Source organism: Hyla sarda, chromosome 1, assembly GCF_029499605.1.
Source record: "Hyla sarda isolate aHylSar1 chromosome 1, aHylSar1.hap1, whole genome shotgun sequence".
Taxonomy (NCBI): Eukaryota; Metazoa; Chordata; class Amphibia; order Anura; family Hylidae; genus Hyla; species Hyla sarda.
The window spans coordinates 503,394,202-503,421,149 of record NC_079189.1 but is presented as its reverse complement, the minus strand read 5'-3'; positions in this window follow the sequence as shown (position 1 = coordinate 503,421,149).

The following is a 26,948-nucleotide window of genomic DNA, read 5'->3' as shown; positions in this document are numbered from 1 at the left end:
TTTAACCATTTTATTAAAAGAAAAAAAAATAGTCTGCTGTAATCCATCGAATCCGCAGTAATCCTCTGCATACACGGATCTGAAACAAGAAGAAAAAAAACACAAAAAATCGGTTATGACATTTTTGGCGCTGTCCGCTGGGGAGAGCACCCATGATGCAATGTCTGCCGAAACAGAGAGCCAACAATTGGTGCAAAACTACAACTCCCAGCACGCCCAGACAGCCTTTGGCTGTCTGGGCATGCTCAGAGTTGTAGTTTAGCAACAGCTGGAGTCTCCGTGTCTGGGTAGACACTGCCAGAAGGGTCTGTTCACATTATGCAAAACAGACAATGTGAACTGAGCTTCAGATTAACTAGCCTTGTTCCCTTCTGCTGCTCCACCCCTAATGACGTCATCACTAGGGGGGCGTGGCTACATGGACCTGCCCGGTACTCGACGGAAGTAAGCAGACTTCGTCTTCTGTATACACTATATACAGCTATCTATAAATTGCTGTATATAGTGTATACCGCCCAAAGGGTTAACCTACACTGTCCAGCAGTGTAAGTTAACTCTTTCCTTGACGGGCTTGCGCATAGCGCACAGCTCAGCAAGGGGTTACGTGAGCCAGCAATTGTGTATACTGTATATAAATTGCAGGCTCACTGTAAGTTCTTGCTGGGCAGTAGATATACGATGTATACCTACGGCTCACCGTCAGCTGTTCTCCCGGCTCTGTAGCCTTGAGAACAGCTGATCCCGACATTCACATAAGGACGATCGCAGCGGGTGTCAGGAGGAGTGACATCCGCTGGGATCTGTCCCTTACTGCAGGTACTAATACTCCCAACATGGAGCACACTCTGCTCCATGCTGGGAGCTGTAGTACCTGCATTAATAGACATATCGCAGTGAGTGTAACTTCTGACACCCGCTGCGATCTATCTATTAATGCAGGTACTACAGCTCCCAGCATAGAGCAGAGTGTACTCCATGTTGATAGTAGTAGTACTTATAGTAAAGGAAAGATCACTGCGGGTATCACTCCTGACACCCGCTGTGATGCTCCTGTATAATGCATGGATGCGGTGGCCGCTCTCCTATGGTCTCCTGCACGGCCGTATATATACACATATTCCTATTTCTCACAGAGAGCTGTGATTGGCTGGAACCATCTGGCCAATCACAGCTCTGTGGGAAATATGAATATGTATATATATACGTGAGTGCAGGGGACCATAGAAGAGCGGCCTCCGCATCTATACATTATACAAGAGGATTGCTAGGGACCCAGGCGATCTGTCAATTAGTACAGGTACTACTTCTCCCATCATGGAACAGTGTGTTCCCTGCTGGGAGTAGTAGTACTACCTAAAAATGTAAAAAAAATAAAATTGAAAAACACGCACACACTACATTTTTATTATTGTCGGCTACATTTTTAGTGCTTTACCTGCTCACATAAATTGATCCCTGTTTAAAAATTTATAAACATTTCATAATAAAAAAAGACACATTTCATTAGAAACTATTTTTTCCATCACCACTGTATCTTTTTAATTTTTTTTTGTTAGGAATTCTTGTAATGAATTTTTTACGTTCGTTTACGGATAAGGAATGCATTTGTTATTTACCGCATGCATTCATTTGCTATTCGTATTATCGTGGCTATTCGGGAACAGTCAAAATATGTTTTTGTGCATTCGGATCGGTCCAAATGCCCGAAAACTGTAAAATTCGGTAAATTAGACATTCGTGCCGAACCGAATTGCACATGTCTATTTCGTTGTGTTGAATTGAAAAGCGGCACAACTCATCAGGGAGAAGTGCGGAGAGATTAGGGGCATACAAATGATATGTGCCCCTGTATCTCTTCTGACAGTAGTATATATCTAGATACAGTGGCGAGGAGGTATAAGATATAGTTTGCTGGTCCAGTGCCATCTGAAGACATAGTCCATAGAAGATAAATACAAATAATGACAAAAATAGTAGCAGGTTGTCTGTAATGTTATGTCTGAAAATAAATAGGAAATAAATATTTGATGTATAATAATATAATAGATATATAGATATGTATCCCCTGATCAATAGTTTAGAGATGTACATCTTAATGTTAGCTTGGGTGGGATTAGATAAGATGTTCAGGATGGTCAATAATGAATAGGATTGGGATATCTTTAACCCGATTCTGCATATGATGAATATAATGATAAACAAATAAAGAAAAGATCTGAGTACATGTGGTAGGTAGAAGAGAGATGCATAGTAGTATGCTGCAAAGTGTACCTCTAACCGAGGGATATTGATATCTGCTTTTTTGCCACTACCAACATGTGTCTCTTTGTATGCCAGGTCCGGATATCTGGAGGCAGATATAGAGAGACGTCAAAATGCAATGTTATCTAAGGAGGGGATAATCAGAGGAGGCCATTAGAGATATAATAATGGCCTACCTACATGGGTGTAGGTGTATTGAACACCTCCAGTCTCCAAAATACCCAGGATAAGGTAGCCTATATTGTTTATTGTGCCTCTTCAATAAACAATATATATATATATATATATATATATTACATTAACAGCACTATTTTAACTATATAGAACATATAACTATGAGTGTTTCCTGCCAAAACTATCCATCAGTCATTCGTTCACATGTAATTTTTCAAGATCAGCATCTTTTGTAATATTTTTAAGTCTCCAGATCCAGATGTTTTCTATTATTATTTCATCCCCAAATCTGTCTAAATCACTGTTTTGCTATTGCTATATAGTCTTATAGCTCCTTTGCTTTATGCAGTTGCTATACAGAGCTTTTGGTGCACAAGGCTAAGGATATACAATAGCAAATAAAGAGATCTGAGATTTAAGCTGATCACTTTATAGGTCTTTTGGAGAGAGCATATAGTATAAGTGTGCTGAGGCTATGCTTTCATATTGTAAGGTACACTGAAGTTAAAACACCAACACTATAGCCTCCCCAATATTTAGCCGGGGGACCGCCTATGTCAAGGGACTAAGGCTTTCTATCGCTGAGATGCTAAAATAGTTTGTCTGTAGCACAACTGCATAAAACTAATGTGTATGAATATTTAGCAAAAGCAAAATAGGGATTTTAACAGATATAGAGACGAAAAAATAATAGAAAATATGTGAATAAAAAAATAATAATAATGTGTGAATAGATGAATGGTGGATAGTTTGGGCAGAAAATATTCATAGCCATATTTTTTTCAAAGTTAAAATGGTGTCACTATAAAGAGAGTATATGTAGAGCGGGGGGGGGGGGGGGAATAAGTATTAAACACGTCACTAGTTTTCTTACAAAATACTGTTTCTTTGAGACAACAGCACCTGCTGATTCCAGGTATTTTTAAAGCTCTCCACAAGTGTCCCTGGCTCTTGGACAACTCTTCTGAATATTCTTTTCTCTCCTCTGTCAGAAATCTTGTGAGGAGCACCTGGTCGAGGCAAATATATGGTGAAATGATTGTCCTTCCACTTCCATATTATGACCCCAACAGTGCTCACTGGAACATTCAAAAGCTTAGATATGCTCCTGTTACCAACGCCATTGTTATGTTATTTACATTAGGCTATGTTCACACAGCGGAAAAGACGAGCAGACATTCTGCTGGCTGGCGCTAGGAACAAGCCAGCTCTAGGACTGCTCAGAAATATGCTGTCTCTATAGACAGCAATGCATTTTCAAGCTGATTCTGCCGAAAGAATGAACATGTTCGTTCTTTCAGCGGAGACAGGATTCAGAATGTCCTTGGTGGAAACAGCTGAAAATTCCTCAGTCATGCAGCAGAATCCTATTAAAAACAATGGGAGTCTGCTGCAACAGAATTAGAAGTGGAATTTCTCCACGGAATTCTGTTTGGAAGTTTCCATTGTGTGAACATGGCCTTAGGTTGGGGATGTCTTGAGACAGCTCTTTGCTTTTCCCCATCATGAGATGTATCTTTTGTGACACTTTAGCAATGAGACCTTTTCGAAGGCCATTAGTTGGGACTGAATCAGCGGATATTAATTTGCACTGACAAGGGGCTGGATTGCTTTTTAATTACTAATAGTGCACGACTTATGTGACTTGGAATGCTGGGAAATGTCAGAGACAACAGTAGGCTTGCACTGCAAAGAAACTTGCACTACAGAACCTCCAGGTGTGGGTCCTGTGCATAAAAATGAGATATAGTGGTACACAGAGTTAATAGAAGAATATTACACTGTATTATAACGTCATCATGGACTCAAATAAAGAAAATTCTGGAATACTCTTTTAAACTTAGTCTAAACCTTTTCAAGAAAACACATCTTCCACCAGGCAATCTTTTAACATTCTGCTTTACTATATTACCTATACTTTCTCATATTTAAGGAGCATGCCAAAAAAATCGGAGTGTCAAAACCAGAAATAAAGATACCTACACACACATATACTGTATATACCTTTACACACTCACACATGTGTGTGTGTGTAAAAGGACTATTTCTTGTTCATGCTGAATTTGCTGCTGGTTTCGGCTCAGAGAGCTAGATCAAAAATTGCAGTTGCAGTTTTCCAAAAAAGCTATTGGGGAGATATTCAAAAAGTGGCTAAGTATAAGATTGTGCCAGATTTGGAACAGTGACTCAAGCTGTTTATAAATATGGCACATGTTACACTGTCTACGCTTAAATTGCCCCACCCACTATGTGTGAAACTAGCCTAAGGGCCCTATTACATGGCCTGACACTTTCTTTAAATGGGCGCTGACCTTGCAGATCCAATAAGCGTGTTCTTGTTCGCCAGCTTACTGTTGCCATATTACAGGGAGCAATACTGACCCGATAGGCCACTGATTGGTCTATGAGCCCTGATGCTTCAGGCACACAACACATGCAGACTTGTAGGTATTTCATGAGGCCACTATGTGAAGCTATGTTCCCCGTAAGCAATGTAAACATCCAACATCCAATAAAGGCACAGTACAAAACCCAAACACTTTTATGTTTGTGAGACCTATGCACCTTTTTTAGATGGTGGTAATACTGCAATATCGCCACAAGACCTGGTCCACATGCATCTCTGCGGGGCCAAACATAGAGCATCATAAGGCTTTATTGTGAACGCGTACAGTGGAATCATGCAGGGTCCAGGTTTTGCAGGCATAGTATAGACTGTGATATACAGCCTAGTTTTTGTGTAGACGTTTCTCATACAGTGTATTAGTTCTATATATTTATTTTAAATGTTAATGTTGAACTGACATATACATTTGTAGATTGGGAAAAAATCTAATTTATAATTCGGTCCTATTGCATTTGGAATTATTTGCACTAAAAAATATTTTTTTCTACCTCGTTATGGTAAACGTGATTGGCATCAGTAACATTATAAATTTGTAACAATAATAAAAGCAATCTGTAAGGAGAAAAATTCTGTGAACTGCCTGATTCATACAATTGTCTATATTTTCGCTATTCTTTAATGTATGACAGTTTAAAAATGGCAAATTATGCGGAAAGAAAAATAAAACCACTCTGAAAGCACTTAGGGCATTGGGCATTCACGTCTTACCATGTTATTTCAACAAATGAAATGTTTGCAAACAGTAAAAAAGCAAATAAGAATTACACTTTCTTTGCACACTAGAGCAAATCCAGCACCTCAAGCTGAAGAAGAATAGTTTTTCATTCTGAAGTAAAACGCAATTTCTCAAACTTGTTCAGACTGGACTACGGCCATAGAATAACTAAGCAATGAAAGGTATTAATGTTTTAGGTTCCCTTTAGCAAGGGATATGTATTAGCGCAGTCAATTTCTCCAAAAGGGGTTAAAATGGCAACAAGCAAAGAATAAATTGTATCCTGCTGAACAGATTCTCCATTGAGAGCAGGCCGACAGCATCAATATCGTGGAAAAAAATTCTGAGGGTGCTCTCTCACCTCAAAGGCAAACTCTAACCTTCAAACCTAAAGTTGGAGTAGGGCAGAGCAGGTCATTCACTATATGTTTTAGGTGCTATACAGAACTCAAATTTTATTAGTCCTATGTCTTATTTTTTTTCCTTTATGTGTGTTTATTTACCCACTAGAGCAGTGTATTACAACCTGGAACACAGGGCATGGTAGAAGTTGTAGTTTTGCAACAGATGGAGAGACACATGTGGCGGCTCAGCACAACTTTACCAGCTGCTACACCTAACTTAAAATATACCTGTCATTAAAGGTGACTTTTCAGCATAAGCTGCCTTGTGTATGTACATTAGAAGCAGCACTATTTCCGGCCAATATATTGTATACAACTTTTTTTTTTTTTACAGATTACTGCTCTGCAGCTTTAATATATCATTTTCAGTTCTCCCAGAGCTGGTGGTCAAAGCCCAATGTCTATGGTGTCTCCCATATACTTCTGTGTCCCTGTGCACCGCATATACAGCAGCTGTATCAGGGAAGGCACGAAAAACCATTGGTGAGTGGTCTAGACTGTGTTTAAAGCCCCGGGGTAAGATCTATTACTTACAGAGCTGTTCCAATTATCTATATCTGTCTCTCTGCCACACTCATATGTTTACTTCCTCTCCCATCTCCCTCTACCCCGCAGCATGCCGCCCGCTCCCCTGTTTACTAACTTCTAATCGCATCAGTTCTCAAAAGTGAGACCCGGTGCGATCAATCCCTCAGCCTCTGTACTACAACCCCCATCATGGAACAGAGCCTGTTCCATGATGGGGGTAGTAGTACAAACACTGATGTAGCCTCCCCAGCCACCGGCAGACTCACGCAGCCAGGGAATTACTACTCCCATCATGGATAGAAGCCTATTCCATGATGGGAATAGTAGTAGTCCCTGCTGTGGGAGTCTGTAGGCAGAGGTGTTAAAATGGGCGTATATGACGGATGTTATAACGGGTCTTAACGGGTGAATATTTATTCAGCCGTTAGCACCCGTTATTTCATCTATTATAAATCCGTTTTCACACAGAAAACGGATGTTTAATAACGGATGAATGCTCATAGTGTGAAAGGAGCCTAAGAAGTATTACAAAGTTTCTTACGTTTGCTTGTAATATTGATCTATGTAAAGTTTGTTTAAAAGATAGGTATGCTCTAGCTTAACATTGCCAAACTGCTTACCAGCTATAATGTCAAAAGGTTTGCTGGACAGTAATATGTGTATTGAAAGCGCTGAAGGTCTAGATGACTAAGGGGGAGATTTATCAAAACCTGTGGAGAGGCAATGTTGACCAGTTGCCCATAGCAACCAATAAGATCACTTCTTTCATTTTTCAGAGGCCCTTTTAAGAATGAAAGAAGCGATCTGATTGGTTGTTATGGGCAACTGGTCAACTTTGCCTCTACACAGGTTTTGATAAATCTCCCCTTAAGTTTTTACATTGTCTCTGTATTATTTACTCTGGTTAACTATGCATACACTGAGTTTTTTGCAGCATACATAGGGTTAAAGTCTTGCAAAACTGTGCATGTATTGCATTTGCAGAAATTTATGCGAGCTGAATCTGGTCACATGTCCAGCTCTTAACTAATGGATGGAAAAGTTGTCCCATTTCCACCCCCCTACACCGCCAACCCAGGATTAGAGCTGGAGCCTTATGTCTAATTAATGAGTCAGAGCCCCACCAAAATCACATTGTTCTGCTGCTCCTGTCACACAATTAGGGAGACTGCCTGCAAAAGTGAACCTTAGTTAGCCAAAAGTCAGGCATACCTTCCACAACTAAGGCCAAAATCTTACCCACTGCCGCTCTCCTGATCCTGGAACCTCTAGTGCACAGGGTATGCATGTCAGCTCCCAAACTCTTAAAGACCAGTGCATGCCAAGGTTCCTCTTCTACGGCCAATGTCCTGTTGCCCCAGGCTATTTAAGGATCCTTCTTGTTTTGCTTAGTCACTGAGCAATAAGGTTTATAATTTTTTGGCTGCAAAGGTATTTTACTGTTCAAGCTTCGAACCCTGCTTGTTTTCTGACCTCATCTGACTGCCAGCCATCTATCCTGTTGAAAAAACTCTACATGCCCTGACCTCAGCCCACTTACTGTATTGACAGTAGTCCTCTTGCCTTTACTCAGCCTGTTGGACTATGCTTTTTGTTTTCTTCTTGGGTGCTTTGCATTGGGATAGTCAGCTGTTGTTATTGGGGATGATTCTGAGGGTAGTGACCCAATTCTAAAGGGTGAGTCTTGATTTCAGGTTCAAGTCAAATCTGTTGGAACCCAAAAGATTCAAATCCGCCAGATAGGTCTATTGTCAATAGAATATGTCTCCATATACCAGCCCTAAAACGCTGTATGTCATGTGGTGATGGAAGTCAGAATCCAAAAGCTCAATGCTGGGCTTGTTCTGTTTCGTGCTTTCCCTTATTATTGTTGTATTAAAGGGGAACTCCGCTGCCCCAGCAACAAAATGTTCCAAACGCTTGGAACGGGTGGCAGTGGGTCGTGACATCACGGCCATGTCCCTAGTGGCATCGCGGCCATGTCCCTAGTGGCATCATGCCACACCCCCTCAATGCAAGTCTATGCGATAGACTTGCATTGAGGGGGAGTGACCATGATGTCAAGACCCCCGCCGCCCGCACTCAGCCTTCTAAAAGAATGCCGGGAGCTGCACAGAGATCGTGGGGGTCCCAGCTGCGGGACCCATGCAATCAGACATCTTATCCCCTATCCTTTGGATAGGGGATAAGATGTCTAGGGGCGGAGTACCCCTTTAAGTCAATCTGTATATCAGTTTTTTTGCAGGTGTGCCCTTTCCCTTTTAGTAACTGCTCTTTACTAGTAAATGTTTTCTTTGGTGCACAGCAACTTTCCTCTGTATCACATGTTAATAGGAAGACAGACATAAAGTCTCTTCACGTTCCCTTAGGTGGGAAGAAGACAAGAGAATTAAGAATCAAAGAATAATACACAAGGATATTTTAAGATTTCTAGCAATGCTATGAGAGGCTGGACATGCCGTGGTTTTTAAGTTGTTATTGAACCTTATATTTCTCAGAATTTTGTGAAGAGCTGTTTTTGGAAATTGATCAATGGAATGGTCTGATTGACAGTGGCTCTCAGTGGGACACTGCTTCCCTGAAAGGTCTTAGCTCTATGGTAAGAAATTCAATCAGGGCCTGCTGGGAAGAATTAAACTCCAAATCATCTGTAATTGTGCACCTATGGTGTACCCATCAACAGCTTCTTTATTTGCAGCAGCAGTCTAGACAAGTAATAGTATAGGTTACCTACAGGCTAAAGCTAAAGTAGTGATTTCTCGGGGCATTGGGTTAAAATAATTCAAACGAAATGTCACTAAACATGAAAGAAGGGACAAACTACTAATGTTTACACTTGCCTTCGCCCTACAGAAAATCATTAAGTTGCCTCTGCTCAATTGAAGAGATTTAGGGCGCTTTCACACCTAGTCACTGTTTTCCTATAGCATTTTCATGCACTTTCATGGATTACAAAAAGCTGTGGCTGGATGTTAGGTGAAAGACTATAGTACAGTATTAAACACATTGCAAACAATACTTTTTCTGTGGAATTTTTCTCTGACTGTGTTAAAAAAAAACTATGGAGAGAATTTGGGGTCGCTGTCTGTTTAAAAAAAAAACAGTTTTGACATGTTTCACAGACTTCGAAAGTTTTGATCGGTCATGGTCTGGGTGTTATGACCCCCACCAATCATTAGAGCAGGGAAAAGCACACAGCTGAGACTTAGGCTATGTTCACACAGCAGAATTTCCGCATGGATTTCCACATTGAAGTCCATATGGAAATTCTGCATGTGTTTCAAGCCTATTCACTTGAATGGGATTCGGCAGTCCCATTCACACAGCAGAATTTTCGCTGCAGGTGTCCTGCAGCTAAATTCCACATTCCGCGTACTATAAAAATATAAGTCATGTCTTTGGAGTTATTGGGAATTTCCCTGCAGAAGCCCATTGAAGTGAATGGGGTTTTATACTGCTAAATGCTGATTTTGTGCGGATTTTGTGCGGAGTTCGCACAAAATGTAACTTTTGTAATGCATACAGGTACATTTTTATAGTGCACTGTATATTTATGGGGAATTCATGCGAAAATACACATGAATTCCTCAGAAATTCCGCATATGATTTAAAGATACAGAATTCCCAGGCGTATTAATGCGGCCGTGGAATTCATGCATCTATGCAGAATTTCTGCCGTCTGAAAATAGCCTTACAGTCTCTTAAACCTTCATCCCTCTGATTTAAAATGATATCCTCCTGTGGTAGTTTTATGCCATAAAAAGAACTGAAAGTGGCATAAAACTAGCAAAAAGTTGAAACGTTTTCTGACATGCATTTAGGCTAGGATTCCACTTGGGGTTTTTTTTCCTGCATTTTTTTTCACAGAAAAAAGGTGTTTTTTCTGGCATTTTTGCATTTGAGTGGAAATTGCATTTTTGGCCCCTTTGCCGTTTTTTTTTTCAAATTTGTTGGCTACCAAAAAAAGAAAAAAGGAAAAAAAGAATGCAGTAGGGATGGGAAAACATTTATTGAAAATTAATTTTTGATAAAGTGTGTGTTTAACTTTTTTTGTCTGTATTTTTAAAACATTTTTAGGTAGTACTACTACTCCCAGCATGGAACAGACTGTTCCATGATGGGAGTAGTAGTACCTGTACTAATAGACATATCGCCCGATGCAATCATCCATAATATAGCAGAAATGCAGAGAGGCTCTATACAGCGTTCACATCTCTGCACTATACTCCGGCCGGCCAGTGATGTGAATAGAACATCACTCATTCATATTTTCCATCCAGAGTGGGGATTGGCCAGATGGTTGCAGCCAATCACAGCTCTCAGAGGGAAATATAAATTAGCGATGTTCTATTCATATCATCGAACGGTCGGAGTACAGAGCAGAGATGCGGATCGCAGGAGAAAGTCGCTCCACATCTCTGCAATAGATAGCACGATCACATTGAGTGTCAGGAGTGATACCCGCTGTGATCTGTCCTTAACTGCAGGTACTACTACTCCCAACATGGAGCATGGACACATTGCTCCATGCTGGGAGCTGTAGTACCTTCAATAATAGACAGATCGCAGCGAGTGTAGCTTCTGACACCTGTTGTGATCTGTCTATTAATGCAGGTACTACAACTCCCAGCATGGAGCAGAGTGTGCTCCATGTTGGGAGCATTAGTACCTGTAGTTAAGGAAAGATCACAGCGGATGTCACTCCTGATGTCACTGTGATCCTCCTGTATAATGTATAGATGCGGCCGGCCGCTCTTCTATGGTCCCCTGCACGACGTATATATACACCTATTCATATTTCTCACAGAGAGTTGTGATTGGCTGGAACCATCTGGCCAATCACAGTTCTCTGTGGGAAATATGAATAGGTGTATATATACGTCAGTGCAGGGGACCATAGAAGAGTGGATCGCCGCATCTATTAATTATACAGAAGGATCGCAACAGATTCGGGGGGGGGGGCGATCTGTAAATTAGAACAGGTACTACTACTCCCATCATGGAACAGTGTGTACCATGCTGGGAGTAGTAGTACAACCTAAAACATTTTGAAAATAAAGAATAAAAAGTGAAAAGCACACACACACTACATTTTTATTTTTGTCAGCTACATTATTTGAGCCCTGCCCGCCCACATAAATTGATCCCTGTTTAAAAATGTATAAAAATTTTGTTATAAAAAAAATACATTTCGTTGAATACAATTTTTTGCATCACTACTGTATCTTTTTTATAATTTTTTTTAATGGTACCCCACAAAATTTTATTATAAAAATGTATCTCCATCACTATTTTAGTCCAAAAAATTATAAAAAAACCGCCTGCAAAATACGCCAAAGTTTAAACCCACATGGTGTTTTTTTACTCCCATAGACTTCCATGGGAGAAAAACGCCACGATTTCAGGGGAAAAACCGCCATAGGCTCAACATGCTGTGACATGACACATTTCATCACTACAAGTGACTTCCTCAGGGGCACTGAGGTAGTCATTTGTAGTGACAGAACCCATGGGGACCTTTTTACGGGGACACCCGTTCCCATACATGACAGCGTGACTTATTTTTACCCTCTCTCTTGACTGTGCATTTTAATATACTAGCATATGATTATATAGCTGCTATTTTGTTACTGTGTTGTATTTGTACAAATTGTATGGGGGGTCTTACCCTTTCTTTTGACTGAGCACTTTAATATACCAGCATATGATTATATAGCTGCTACTTGTTACTTGATTGTATCTGTATACTATGCATGGGGGTTGTGGGTCTTAAGGGAGTTTTTATTGTATTATTGAGATCAGACGGGTGTCCCTTGGGAGGTGCTCCCAGGTGCATGCCCCCCTGTGGCTGAGGATGGCCAGGAGGTTTGTGCCCCCTCTTTTTACGTGGTTTTAACTGTGTGAGGCTATTTTTTGTTATTCATATAATAAAGTATTGTTTGCATAAAAATTGGTGTGCACCCCTTTGTGCTTTTGCCTTATTCCTCTGCTTGTTTTCCATTTTCATAAAGATATTGCACACTACAAACTAAACACAGGTTTGGCTGAATTAGACTGCACTGTGTGTGCAACTTAACAAGTCTGTCTTATATGACAGATACCCTTTAAATTGGCACTATCATTTAAACTAATTTTTGCTATTGCACTCCTTATGGTAAATAAAAAAAATCTTTCTAATGTACTTTGCTTACATTTTTTTTTTGTTTTTTTGTGTTTTATTTGTGTTTAAAAAATCTGCCACTAGGTGTCTCACTTTGGACTCCTGCTTGCCTAGCTGAAGTCCAAAATTAAGAAATGCAGTTTGGAGTGCTATGGGGGGGGGGGTGAAGCCTTAGCCAATCATAGCTCATCTCACACTGAACTGCTCTGGGCTGTTTGTAGCAGAGGGAGGGAGGAAGTTCTCCCCTATATGGCTTCAGATGATGTCACGCCTACTGGGGAACGCCCCTTCCCAGTCTGTAAATCTGACTGAGACTGAGCAGAAAATACAGAGCAATATAAAGGTAGAAAACTAACAAATAATAAAAATAAAGGCAGGTGGTGGTTTATCATGATGGGGGCAATGAACTGGGAGGATTATAGAATTTAACAAGATCATGAGGGGTACTCTTTAACTTTTACTTCTATCATTATACTTAGTCTTGATTACAAGCCTATTGTAACCCTTAGCTTTACATTGAATGTTGTTGCTTACTAAATGCATATGTCACGATGCCGGCTGGCAGGTAGTGGATCCTCTGTGCCAGAGAGGGATTGGCGTGGACCGTGCTAGTGGACCGGTTCTAAGCCACTACTGGTTTTCACCAGAGCCCGCCGCAAAGCGGGATGGTCTTGCTGCGGCGGTAGTGACCAGGTCGTATCCACTAGCAACGGCTCACCTCTCTGGCTGCTGAAGATAGGCGCGGTACAAGGGAGTAGGCAAAAGCAAGGTCGGACGTAGCAGAAGGTCGGGGCAGGCAGCAAGGATCGTAGTCAGGGGCAACGGCAGAAGGTCTGGAAACACAGGCAAGTAACACACAAGGAACGCTTTCACTGGCACTAAGGCAACAAGATCCGGCAAGGGAGTGCAGGGGAAGTGAGGTGATATAGGGAAGTGCACAGGTGAACACACTAATTGGGACCACTGCGCCAATCAGCGGCGCAGTGGCCCTTTAAATCGCAGAGACCCGGCGCGCGCGCGCCCTAGGGAGCGGGGCCGCGCGCGCCGGGACAGAACAGACGGAGAGCGAGTCAGGTAGGGGAGCCGGGGTGCGCATCGCGAGCGGGCGTTACCCGCATCGCGAATCGCATCCCGGCTGGCAGCGGAATCGCAGCGCCCCGGGTCAGAGGACGTGACCGGAGCGCTGCCGCGGGGAGAGTGAAGCGAGCGCTCCGGGGAGGAGCGGGGACCCGGAGCGCTCGGCGTAACAGTACCCCCCCCTTGGGTCTCCCCCTCTTCTTGGAGCCTGAGAACCTGAGGAGCAGACTTTTGTCTAGGATGTTGTCCTCAGGTTCCCAGGATCTCTCTTCAGGACCACAACCCTCCCAGTCCACTAAAAAAAATTTTTTCCCTCTGACCTTTTTGGCAGCTAAAATTTCTTTGACCGAGAAGATGTCCGAGGAGCCAGAAACAGGAGTGGGAGGAACAGATTTGGGAGAAAAACGGTTGAGGATGAGTGGTTTGAGAAGAGAGACGTGAAAGGCATTAGGGATACGAAGAGAGGGAGGAAGAAGAAGTTTATAAGAGACAGGATTAATTTGACACAAAATTTTGAAAGGACCAAGATAGCGTGGTCCCAACTTGTAGCTAGGGACACGGAAGCGGACATATTTAGCGGAGAGCCATACCTTGTCTCCAGGGGAAAAAACGGGGGGAGCTCTTCTTTTCTTATCCGCGAACTTCTTCATGCGTGATGAAGCCTGTAAGAGAGAATTTTGGGTCTCTCTCCATATGATGGAAAGGTCACGAGAAATTTCATCCACAGCGGGCAGACCAGAGGGCAAGGGAGTAGGGAGGGGGGGAAGAGGGTGACGGCCGTACACCACGAAAAATGGGGATTTGGAGGAAGACTCAGAGACCCTGAAGTTATACGAGAATTCGGCCCATGGGAGGAGATCTGCCCAGTCATCCTGGCGGGAGGAAACAAAATGTCGCAAATAATCACCCAAGATCTGGTTAATCCTTTCTACTTGTCCATTGGACTGGGGATGATATGCAGAAGAAAAATTTAATTTAATCTTGAGTTGTTTACAGAGAGCCCTCCAGAATTTAGACACGAATTGGACGCCTCTATCCGAGACAATCTGCGTAGGCAACCCGTGAAGACGAAAAATGTGTACAAAAAATTGTTTAGCCAACTGAGGCGCAGAAGGAAGACCAGGAAGAGGGATGAAATGTGCCATTTTGGAGAATCGATCAACGACCACCCAAATAACAGTGTTGCCACGGGAAGGGGGTAAATCAGTAATAAAATCCATACCAATCAGAGACCAAGGCTGTTCGGGGACAGGCAGAGGATGAAGAAAACCAGCGGGCTTCTGGCGAGGAGTCTTATCCCGGGCACAGATAGTGCAGGCTCGCACAAAGTCCACAACATCCGTCTCCAGAGTCGGCCACCAATAGAAGCGGGAGATGAGTTGCACAGATTTCTTGATACCCGCATGACCTGCGAGATGGGAGGAGTGACCCCATTTGAGGATTCCGAGGCGTTGGCGAGGAGAAACAAAGGTCTTTCCTGGAGGAGTCTGCCTGATGGAGGCAGGAGAAGTGGAGATCAGGCAGTCAGGTGGAATGATGTGTTGCGGAGAGAGTTCAACTTCTGAGGCATCCGAGGAACGAGAGAGAGCATCGGCCCTAATGTTCTTATCGGCAGGACGAAAGTGAATCTCAAAATTAAATCGGGCAAAGAACAGAGACCACCGGGCCTGGCGAGGATTCAGCCGTTGGGCAGACTGGAGGTAGGAGAGGTTCTTGTGGTCGGTGTAGATAATAACATGAGAACTTGATCCCTCCAGCAGATGCCTCCATTCCTCAAGTGCTAATTTGATGGCTAGAAGCTCTCGATCCCCGATGGAGTAGTTCCTCTCCGCTGGAGAGAAGGTCCTAGAGAAAAAACCACAAGTGACAGCATGCCCGGAAGAATTTTTTTGTAGAAGAACAGCTCCAGCTCCCACTGAGGAAGCATCAACCTCCAATAGGAAGGGTTTGGAAGGGTCAGGTCTGGAGAGGACGGGAGCCGAAGAAAAGGCAGACTTGAGTCGTTTAAAGGCGTCTTCTGCTTGAGGAGGCCAGGACTTGGGATCAGCATTTTTTTTGGTTAAAGCCACGATAGGAGCCACAATGGTAGAAAAATGTGGAATAAATTGCCTGTAATAATTGGCGAACCCCAAAAAGCGTTGGATAGCACGGAGTCCGGAGGGGCGTGGCCAATCTAAGACGGCAGAGAGTTTGTCTGGATCCATCTGTAGTCCCTGGCCAGAGACCAAATATCCTAGAAAAGGAAGAGATTGGCATTCAAACAGACATTTCTCAATTTTGGCATAGAGTTGGTTGTCACGAAGTCTCTGAAGAACCATACGGACATGCTGGCGGTGTTCTTCTAGATTGGCAGAAAAAATTAGGATATCGTCCAGATATACAACAACACAGGAGTATAACAAATCACGAAAAATTTCATTGACAAAGTCTTGGAAGACGGCAGGGGCGTTGCACAGTCCAAAGGGCATGACCAGATACTCAAAGTGTCCATCTCTGGTGTTAAATGCCGTTTTCCACTCGTCCCCCTCTCTGATGCGGATGAGGTTATAGGCGCCTCTTAAGTCCAATTTAGTGAAGATGTGGGCACCTTGGAGGCGATCAAAGAGTTCAGAGATGAGGGGTAAGGGGTAGCGGTTCTTAACCGTGATTTTATTAAGACCACGGTAGTCAATGCAAGGACGTAGGGAGCCATCTTTTTTGGACACAAAGAAAAATCCGGCTCCGGCAGGAGAGGAGGATTTACGGATAAAGCCCTTTTTTAGATTCTCCTGGACGTATTCGGACATGGCAAGAGTCTCTGGGGCAGAGAGAGGATAAATTCTGCCCCGGGGTGGAGTAGTGCCCGGGAGGAGGTCGATAGGGCAATCATAAGGCCTGTGAGGAGGTAGAGTCTCAGCTTGTTTTTTGCAGAAAACATCCGCGAAGTCCATATAGGCCTTAGGGAGACCGGTTACTGGAGGAACCACAGAGTTACGGCAAGGGTTACTGGGAACCGGTTTTAGACAGTTCTTGGAACAAGAGGACCCCCAACTCTTGATCTCCCCAGTGGACCAATCCAGGGTAGGGGAATGAAGTTGAAGCCAGGGAAGTCCAAGGAGAATTTCCGAGGTGCAATTGGGGAGGACCAAAAGTTCAATCCTCTCATGATGAGATCCGATGCTCATAAGAAGGGGCTCCGTGCGGAAACGTATGGTACAGTCCAATCTTTCATTATTTACACAATTGATGTAGAGGGGTCTGGCGAGACTGGTCACCGGGATGTTGAACCTGTTGACGAGAGAGGCCAAAATAAAATTTCCTGCAGATCCTGAGTCCAAGAAGGCCACTGTAGAGAAGGAGAAGGCAGAGGCAGACATCCGCACAGGCACAGTAAGACGTGGAGAAGCAGAGTAGACATCAAGGACTGTCTCACCATTGTGCGGAGTCAGCGTACGTCTTTCCAGGCGAGGAGGACGGATAGGACAATCTCTCAGGAAGTGTTCGGTACTAGCACAGTACAGGCAGAGGTTCTCCATACGGCGTCGTGTCCTCTCTTGAGGTGTCAGGCGAGACCGGTCGACCTGCATAGCCTCCACGGCGGGAGGCACAGGAACAGATTGCAGGGGACCAGAGGAGAGAGGAGCCGAGGAGAAGAAACGCCTCGTGCGAACAGAGTCCATATCTTGGCGGAGTTCCTGACGCCTTTCGGAAAAACGCATGTCAATGCGAGTGGCTAGGTGAATAAGTTCATGTAGATTAGCAGGAATTTCTCGTGCGGCCAGAACATCTTTAATGTTGCTGGATAGGCCTTTTTTGAAGGTCGCGCAGAGGGCCTCATTATTCCAGGACAATTCTGAAGCAAGAGTACGGAATTGTACGGCATACTCGCCAACGGAAGAATTACCCTGGACCAGGTTCAACAGGGCAGTCTCAGCAGAAGAGGCTCGGGCAGGTTCCTCAAAGACACTTCGGATTTCCGAGAAGAAGGAGTGTACAGAGGCAGTGACGGGATCATTGCGGTCCCAGAGCGGTGTGGCCCATGACAGGGCTTTTCCGGACAGAAGGCTGACTACGAAAGCCACCTTAGACCTTTCAGTGGGAAACAGGTCCGACATCATCTCCAGATGCAGGGAACATTGGGAAAGAAAGCCACGGCAAAACTTAGAGTCCCCATCAAATTTATCCGGCAAGGATAAGCGTATCCCAGGAGCGGCCACTCGCTGCGGAGGAGGTGCAGGAGCTGGCGGAGGAGATGACTGCTGAAGCTGTGGTAGTAACTGTTGTAGCATAACGGTCAGTTGAGACAGCTGTTGGCCTTGTTGCGCTATCTGTTGTGACTGCTGGGCGACCACCGTGGTGAGGTCAGCGACAACTGGCAGAGGAACTTCAGCGGGATCCATGGCCGGATCTACTGTCACGATGCCGGCTGGCAGGTAGTGGATCCTCTGTGCCAGAGAGGGATTGGCGTGGACCGTGCTAGTGGACCGGTTCTAAGCCACTACTGGTTTTCACCAGAGCCCGCCGCAAAGCGGGATGGTCTTGCTGCGGCGGTAGTGACCAGGTCGTATCCACTAGCAACGGCTCACCTCTCTGGCTGCTGAAGATAGGCGCGGTACAAGGGAGTAGGCAAAAGCAAGGTCGGACGTAGCAGAAGGTCGGGGCAGGCAGCAAGGATCGTAGTCAGGGGCAACGGCAGAAGGTCTGGAAACACAGGCAAGGAACACACAAGGAACGCTTTCACTGGCACTAAGGCAACAAGATCCGGCAAGGGAGTGCAGGGGAAGTGAGGTGATATAGGGAAGTGCACAGGTGAACACACTAATTGGGACCACTGCGCCAATCAGCGGCGCAGTGGCCCTTTAAATCGCAGAGACCCGGCGCGCGCGCGCCCTAGGGAGCGGGGCCGCGCGCGCCGGGACAGAACAGACGGAGAGCGAGTCAGGTAGGGGAGCCGGGGTGCGCATCGCGAGCGGGCGTTACCCGCATCGCGAATCGCATCCCGGCTGGCAGCGGAATCGCAGCGCCCCGGGTCAGAGGACGTGACCGGAGCGCTGCCGCGGGGAGAGTGAAGCGAGCGCTCCGGGGAGGAGCGGGGACCCGGAGCGCTCGGCGTAACAGCATAACTATTATAAATATCACATCTTATAACACCAGGGAAATGATTATTTTCTTTATCATCACAGGGGAAGTGCTTTCTGATTAGCTTGGCATTTTTATTGTGCTCCAAGTGTTGTAAGTATAGTATGTGGTCACTTTCCCTTATTTCGTCTAAATACTTTCTATGTAAAGAAGCACTTTTTTTATTCTAATGAACGTTCTGGACCATGAACTCAATTAACTTCTTCTCAGCTTCATATAAGAAATATGCGAGAATCTGTTACCGAATATATTGACCAGAACAAGAGCTGTCTTGCAATAATGTGAAATCTGTCTCACCCACTAAAAGTGAAACAAAAAAAGTCCAAGGAAAGCATGTATCTATTTTCTATAAGTCTTTAAACCTTCATTAAGTAAACAGCCGTAACAGCCACTTGATAAAAGGTTCAGATCTATTTCCAATCTTTTCTCATAACCTAGCGCCCCAATCAATGTGAAGCTCCTAAATGCCACATAGTGAATAGCTAAGCAGTAATATTTCAGCATGTTAATTCCTCTTGTTTTGCTATTATAGAACAGTCTCCCACAGCTATTACAAGTAGACGGTGCTTTGCAGGATTTACAGCTCGACGTTCTCTGGGAGAAAATATCCCCACAAGAGATCATGAGATTGAACACAATTCCGCAGCTTCCCTCTAAAGGCCCCCTCAATAAATGGGATTTTATTATCATATATTTAATGGATAGGATTTAGAAAGGTGCTGATGTGCGCAATTTTATATAGAACATAGATACAGAAGGATGACAAAGACGAGAAACCAAGGCAATTCATTCTTGAAAATGAAATCTGTGTTTTAATTAAACCAAGGAAAAGAATAGAAGATATCAACAAATCTTTGTTATATAGCAACTAGAGTATGTTATAATCTGCTACACGAATGTGTATGAATGTTGTTTCCTGCAACCTACATATGGCTCGCATTATGCCCTGTGCAGGTGGTCCTGCAGTTGCACATCTCTAAGGGAGACATTGGCCCAAATTCACTATTGCAAATGTGCAATTTTCACCAAAAAATTGGAGCACAAAACTTTGCATCACATTTATGATTTTGGTGACTTATAGCCCTAGTTCTACGGGGTTGTGCTTGCATATTTTATTGCTTTGATATAGTTTTTTGTTGTATTTTAAACCATAATATACTTTGTGTTGGTGGTGGGGCCCTACATTTAATTTTTTCATCATGGAAGCCGATGTGGCGCAATGGAGTAGTCAGGTGAATAGTGTGTTCAGTGCCACAGCCGAACCTGTTGGTCATCAGGCATTGGTTTCTATTTGTCATGAGATCATGGAATTACACAAGCAGGTCACTAAATTGTGGTGGAACATTGCTAGTCTTGAGGAATACAATAAAATGTCTATGTTCCCGAGCAGGGCTGCCATCAGAAATTTTGGGGCCCCTTACACAGTTCAAGGCTTGGGCCCCTAACCCCCGTGGCCCGCCTCCTAGAGTCCGCCCCCAGGGTCCACCCATTGTCTATGAAAAAAAATATTTTAAAAGACAGGACAAGAAAATCACGAGCCCTTTAATTCAGTGAGGAAGGAATTCCTGTATACTGGGACCATTATTACAAATAATATCATTATGCAAGGAGGAATATCAGCACCATAAAGACTACCATCATACAGTTACTGACCAAATCCCCTATACTGATACCAATATTACCAATAATACCAGTACACAAGGGAGAATAATACCTCGATACCACGAGTAGATAGTGCCCCCAGTAGATAGTGGCCTCCCCTGTGCTTTTTGTGAGAAGGAGGAGGGCTTAGATTTGGGGTTAGGGGCTGGCGGCAGGCCCCCTTTCTGGACCACCATCTAAGTAGGCTGAAGGCAGATTAAAAAAAAAAAAGCCAGCGGGCAGCTGTGGGCCTCTCTTAGTCCCAGGCCTCAGGCTGTGCCCAGGTGCCTGACCTGTCAGTCTGCCCCTGAATATAAGATAGATAGATATATAGATAGATATGAGAGAGATAGAAATGAGATAGATATGAGATAGATAGATAGATAGATAGATATGAGATAGATAGATAGATATGAGATAAATAAATAGATAGATAGATATGAGATAGATAGATAGATTCTTTGGTTAGATAGATAGATAGATAGATAGATATGAGCTAGATAGATAAATAGATATATAGATAGATAGACATGAGATAGATAGATATGAGATAGATAGATACAAAAGCCAAAAGAGAGCAGCACATCACAAAAAGACAGATGCACGGGTGCCGTCAGCTAGGAGCCCAGGTTCAGGAATCCAGTTAGATATAACCAAAAAAGGCCGCAGCAACTCCAAATAAGGTGCAGAAAAAAAGGTGTTTTATTCACACAATGTGAGGTGACATTTCGGTTTGCTCACCAAACCATTTTCAAGCATGCTTGAAAATGGCTGCGTGAGGCTGCTGAAACGTAGCACTTTTTTTGCACTGGAAATGGAATAAACACCTTGCTCTTTGCACTGAACTTCTGTGTGCTGCAGATTTCTTGGATTTTCTTGATCATTTAAGCCTCTAACCAGGGCTCATATATCCGCAGGCACCTTCATTTTTTCTTTTTTTACTTTTAGTAGCTGTGCTGTTCATCTGGTTTCTATTAGATAAATAGATACTGCATATATGAGATAGATAGATAGATAGATAAGTGTTCCCCAACCAGGGTGCTTACAGCTGTTGCAATACTACAACTCCCAGCATGCCCACAAAGCCAAAAGAGTTGTAGTTTTGTAGTAACTGGGAGTTGTAATTTTGCAGCTGGGGAACGCTGGTTGGGAAACACTGAAATAGTGCCCTTTCACCTCCCACTGTCCCCCAAACTGTAATGTGCTCCTTTACTCCCTCAGAAAGTAACTTACACTTATGGGTGGCCCCAGCAATGGGCAGGGGAAGGCTTCATGTTTTCGGCAGCACAGAATATGCTGTGGAGCAGGAAGAAAAGCACCCAACATCTCCACCAATAGGGCTACACGCAATGGAGCAGGGGGAGGAGCATGTCTCCCTGCTTTCTCCCAGAGAGTCAGCGCGGCCACGGCCCCTGCACTGTTATTAAAGGGCCAGCAGGCTGAATGTTTTAAAATAAAAAAATGAAGGAAAATGGTGCTGGCAGCGGTGGGTCCCTTCTAAGACTCCAGTGCCCCTTCTGTTCTGTGGCTGCTACGGGGGGGTGCAGCGGGACCCGGGCCTCAATGGGAGCCCGGGCCCCTTACTGGAGTACTGGCTGTACCCCCCTGATGGCGGCCGTGTTCCCAAGAGGGTTAAAGGTGCAGATATTTCCCTCATGGGAGGTTACCGATTCATTAAAACAGACATGGGAGGCTGGCCTTACTCATTGTTCAAAAATTTGTATAATTATCACAAGTCAAATGCAAAAAGTAAAAATGAAAAAAGTATTAATTATATATATAGTAAATATTCCACATATACATATATATATATATATATATATATATGTATAAAGGTATATATATATATATATATATATATATATATATATATATGTATAAAGGTTCTCCTATGATGAACAACTGTATTTCCAGACGTGTTTCCCCATCTTATGATATACAGCGGTTCATCAGGGGATGACAAAAACAGTAAAAAGATATATAAATACATTTAGAAATGCACGTAGAAGGGGGAATAATGTGACAGAATGGTAGGAAAATTATTATATATAAAGCTGATACAAGCATATAGATCCAGTCTATGCATGTGATAATACAAGCTTAGAATGGCACAGATAAGCACATAACATTAGGCCTTCAGTAGATCACATAGAAGCAGACAAATAGCTGAATGGATTGTTTGTAGCGTCTTAAGAGTTGTTAGTCCTCCAGGCAATAATATGCCATAGCATGTATACTACATGCTTTTGTGTTCTGGAGGGTGAGCGTCTTGCCACCTCCAAGATTCATTTTGTGGTGTTTTTAAATTATTTTAATTTGTTTGTTTTGTACTTCATTTGTGTATAATAAAGTATTATCATGTTTTCTACTAGATATTATTGTTGTGATATTTGGGTGTGCACTTGTATATACGGTGTGTAGTGTTTTGTTGTATTTTTGGATTCTGTGTAGTTGCACTAGTTGCACTGTTCTGCACCCCAGCCACTAGATGTAGCGGAACTCCCCGCTTGCTTTCATACATTTATGATTTACACATTTTTGCGCTTAACCTTTGTAAAAAAATAAATAAATAAAAAAAAAGCTTGTTAAGACAAATGGGGGAGCTATATTTGCTAAAAATTTGCCAAAAAATCTAGCGCATGATTCTAGTTTGAAGTATGTCAAGACAGGTAAACCAGACAGACTACAGATTTCGCCAATCTATCAGTCAGGCTGACATACTTTGATTCATTTGAATTATGAAAAGAATGAGATTGTTTTAGTAAATCTTGGCCATCATCTTTAACACCTTCACACTATAGGACGTATGCATACACCCTATCCGTTGATAAGTTCCTACAATGTCCTACTGATCTCCTACTCTGCGCAACACACTGCAGGAGATCATAGCTGGGAACCTGTCACAGCTGCCAAGACCAAGATTGTGCTGATTTCGGCAGCGTTAACCCGATAGATGCCCTGGTCAGTACTGACCACGGCATCTATAGGAGTGACAGGGGGAGGAAGCTTCCCCTGTCCTCCATCAGCAACCCCATGATGTGATTGCAGAGTCCCAATGGTTGAAATGGCAGCAGGAGGCCAGCTGATGGCAGTGATTGGATGAAAAGACCCAGTACTCAGGGAGGAAGATAAATCATGCAAAGTGAGGACATGCCCCATCCAAAGCTCAGAATGACAAACGAAGTGAGCAACACATAGAAGGTATTTGGGAGAAATATAAGTGCTAGACACATAAACATAAAATGTACATGATTAGGTACTGAGTAAAAATTTTTTGTGGGATATGACAGGTACACTTTAAGGTAACAAAACAGAAGGCGTCCTTAAGGTGATAAAGTTGGTAGGTGGTGGGGTCTGAAAGAGGTTAAACTACTGAATGATACATTAGCTGGTCTAAGGACTCACTCCCCCTATACTGTGGCTGAACTGGCGACAGGTTAGTAGAAAACATTATAGATTTTTTTGGTATTTTATAAATGTTTTTAATATAGTTAGAACCTCTTACAAGGAGCTGCAATGCTATGAAGCATCTCCAAGAAAACTAAGTGCCCACCATCCCAGGAGATGAAAGGAAATCTAATAATTAAAATGAATGCGGAATCCTCTCCAGTATTCTTTAAGTGTCTGCTAACGAGTCCACTATATGGGAAGGAGAATATTAAAGTGTGGATATTGGAGATTACTGAGTAATATAGCAAGGGACCGGCATTCAGTGATTGCAGTCAAGTGTCTTAACAACCCCTGGATGATTAAGAAAACTACTGGTTTCTAGTAGTGCTCTGTGATGTCCTAAATTGTTAATATGTGTTAAAATTCAGGACCACCACTGCTGGGCGAGGTTATGTATCTGATTGGAGGGTATGTCCAGAGAAACAGTCATGAAGTCCCTTCATTTAAACCTTCTGAATTAATAATGAATTTGATACCTGTTTGGCTCATGATGATTGATTTATTAAATTATTCATACAATGGGTGTGTGGGATTTATGGACAAATTGCTGTCGCTTACTAAGTAGGACTGCCCACATGACGACTTAGCCCAGAATGAGCAGAGATTAACATGAATAAATTGCAATTCATATCTAATCTTTTTATCTAAAATTATATATCTCCTGCACTAAAACATGCCGAATGCAGATTAGACTGACGTTTCTATTTGACAGATTCCCTTTATACTAGTACCCACTAGTATGTACAATATATGTACAAATGGTGATGTTGCCTGTGTTCTCAAGTGCTGGTGGTTGGGTGATCAAGCCAATTTTGTTACCAGGGCTATGAATACTTAAGTATAAAGTTGCTGATATACACCCAGGTGTCTCCAAAATTATGAAGGCGTTTTTGCAAGGATTTAAATAAGTTTCATGAAAAATAAATTGTGGAATGCTACATTGCTTTGCCTGTGTTATGGCCATATTCTCCCCAAAAGGCACTGGTTCTAATACAAAATATGGCATTGTACATAGGAGTCATACAACAACATATAGCTCATTCTATACATCTGAAGAAAATCATTTGTCACCACACAGAACACTTCCATATGCATGATGCCATGGGCCATGTGGCCATCTGGTGTTTCAAGCCATAAAAAAAATAGGCTTTATGGAAAAAAATGACAGTTTTTCATCCACCTTTGTATGGGAAGTGGCAGTGTTTTTAAAAGATAGAAATACATTATAAACAAAAAAATTTATTAAAAAACTGCTGTTTTTTTTCATCCGCAACCAGCTAAAAAGCAAGCATTTTACAGCCGTAGGAACTACAGCCATACAATTACTGTGAGTGTACACTGATGGCTACTTCACTATAGAATTCAATAGAACTCAATAGCAAAAAAAAAAAAAAAAAGGTTGATTTTTGCCTGTTTTGGAACATTAAAAGCATTTTACCGCAAAAGAAAGGATCAAAAAATACAATGTGTAAACAATGCGAAAGCATTTAGGCATGAGCCATCTCTACCAATAGCAATCAATAACGCCAATAACATTAATTCTAAATACAGAATATGGGCTATAAGCAACTTTCCGTAGGTTGCCTTCTTTATTATCTCACATAAATTGCACATGATAATTTTAAAGGTATTAATTCAGAGCAGACAAGTCACAAGGGAGAGAAGAAGCAGCAGCATCTCTGAATAATTGAGATAAATTCTAATAGACAGGCCTGAGATCCTTCTGCAAGGTAATTTGACTGTGTTTTTCCTCCGTTTCTTAACTGCCCTAAATTGATTTCCTTTTTGAGGAGTCTAAAATCTGCTATTATGAACCATGTAATAATGCTGCGTTGTGCATCCACAAACCATAAACTCAGACCGGACAGGAAAGCGATTGACTAAGATGTGGCAAACTGTTCAAATAGCGCAGGTACAAAGCATAGGAACACATTTTTATGGTAAAAAAAAAAAAAAACTGGAATATTGTGCTATTTACTTCAGAGAATTCTCATGAGTAGAAGAAAAACCCTTCAAAAATGGAAAACAAACAAAAAAAGTCTCCTCAGCAATGAAAGTAAAATAATTCCGTACAACAAAAGCAACCCTCTACAATTTATAACCTTGACATTTCTTGTGACACAAATATCTGAGTCATGGGGATGTAGGTTTCAGAACACAAAAGTTCCCTTTTTTCAATTTCAATTAGAAAAGAAGATGCAGAGATGTGATATGATGAATTAACCTTCGCTTGTACCGTAATGCCACACTGAGCTCCATGACTTGTCTTTACCAATATCTGGCCAAATAAAAATAGTTATTGCTCCCTCAATTCGCTTTTCTTCTGTTCAGTGAAATGGTTAAGTACACTGTATTTATTATACACACAAGTACTCCTGCAGGAGATACATTTATAACAAAAAACAATCATTATGCAGCAGTCCCAGAGGTGTAGATGTAATATTGGGGTGCTGGTGGGAATGCTGAGGGTAGTAGTCCTTTCATTTTCATAGTGGTAACAGTGGGCAGAGGGCTTCCACCAGTTTTACCAAATGCCCTAACCCCTTAAGGACCCGGGGTTTTTCCGTTTTTGCATTTTCATTTTTTCCTCCTTGCCTTTAAAAAGTCATAACTCTTTCAATTTTGCACCTAAAAATCCATATGATGTCTTCTTTTTTGCGCCACCAATTCTACTTTGTAATGACGTCAGTCATTTTGCCCAAAAATCTACGGCAAAACGGGAAAAAAAATAATTGTGAGACAAAATTGAAAAAAAAAACGCAGTTTTGTAACTTTTGGGGGCTTCTGTTTCTACAGACAGAATAAAGCCCTCACCGATACTTGAGAAGTTAAAAGTATATTCTTTATTTCATCCAGAAATGGTAGACATATAGGGGAGGCTGTTAAAGTGACATCTGTTTTGCACCCTTGGAGGCGCTTTCTCTTACTTTTTGTTGTTCCTACAATAGATGTAACAAATATTACTTATATTTACCATTATCTGTAGACATTTGTATACTGTTTGCTACATTT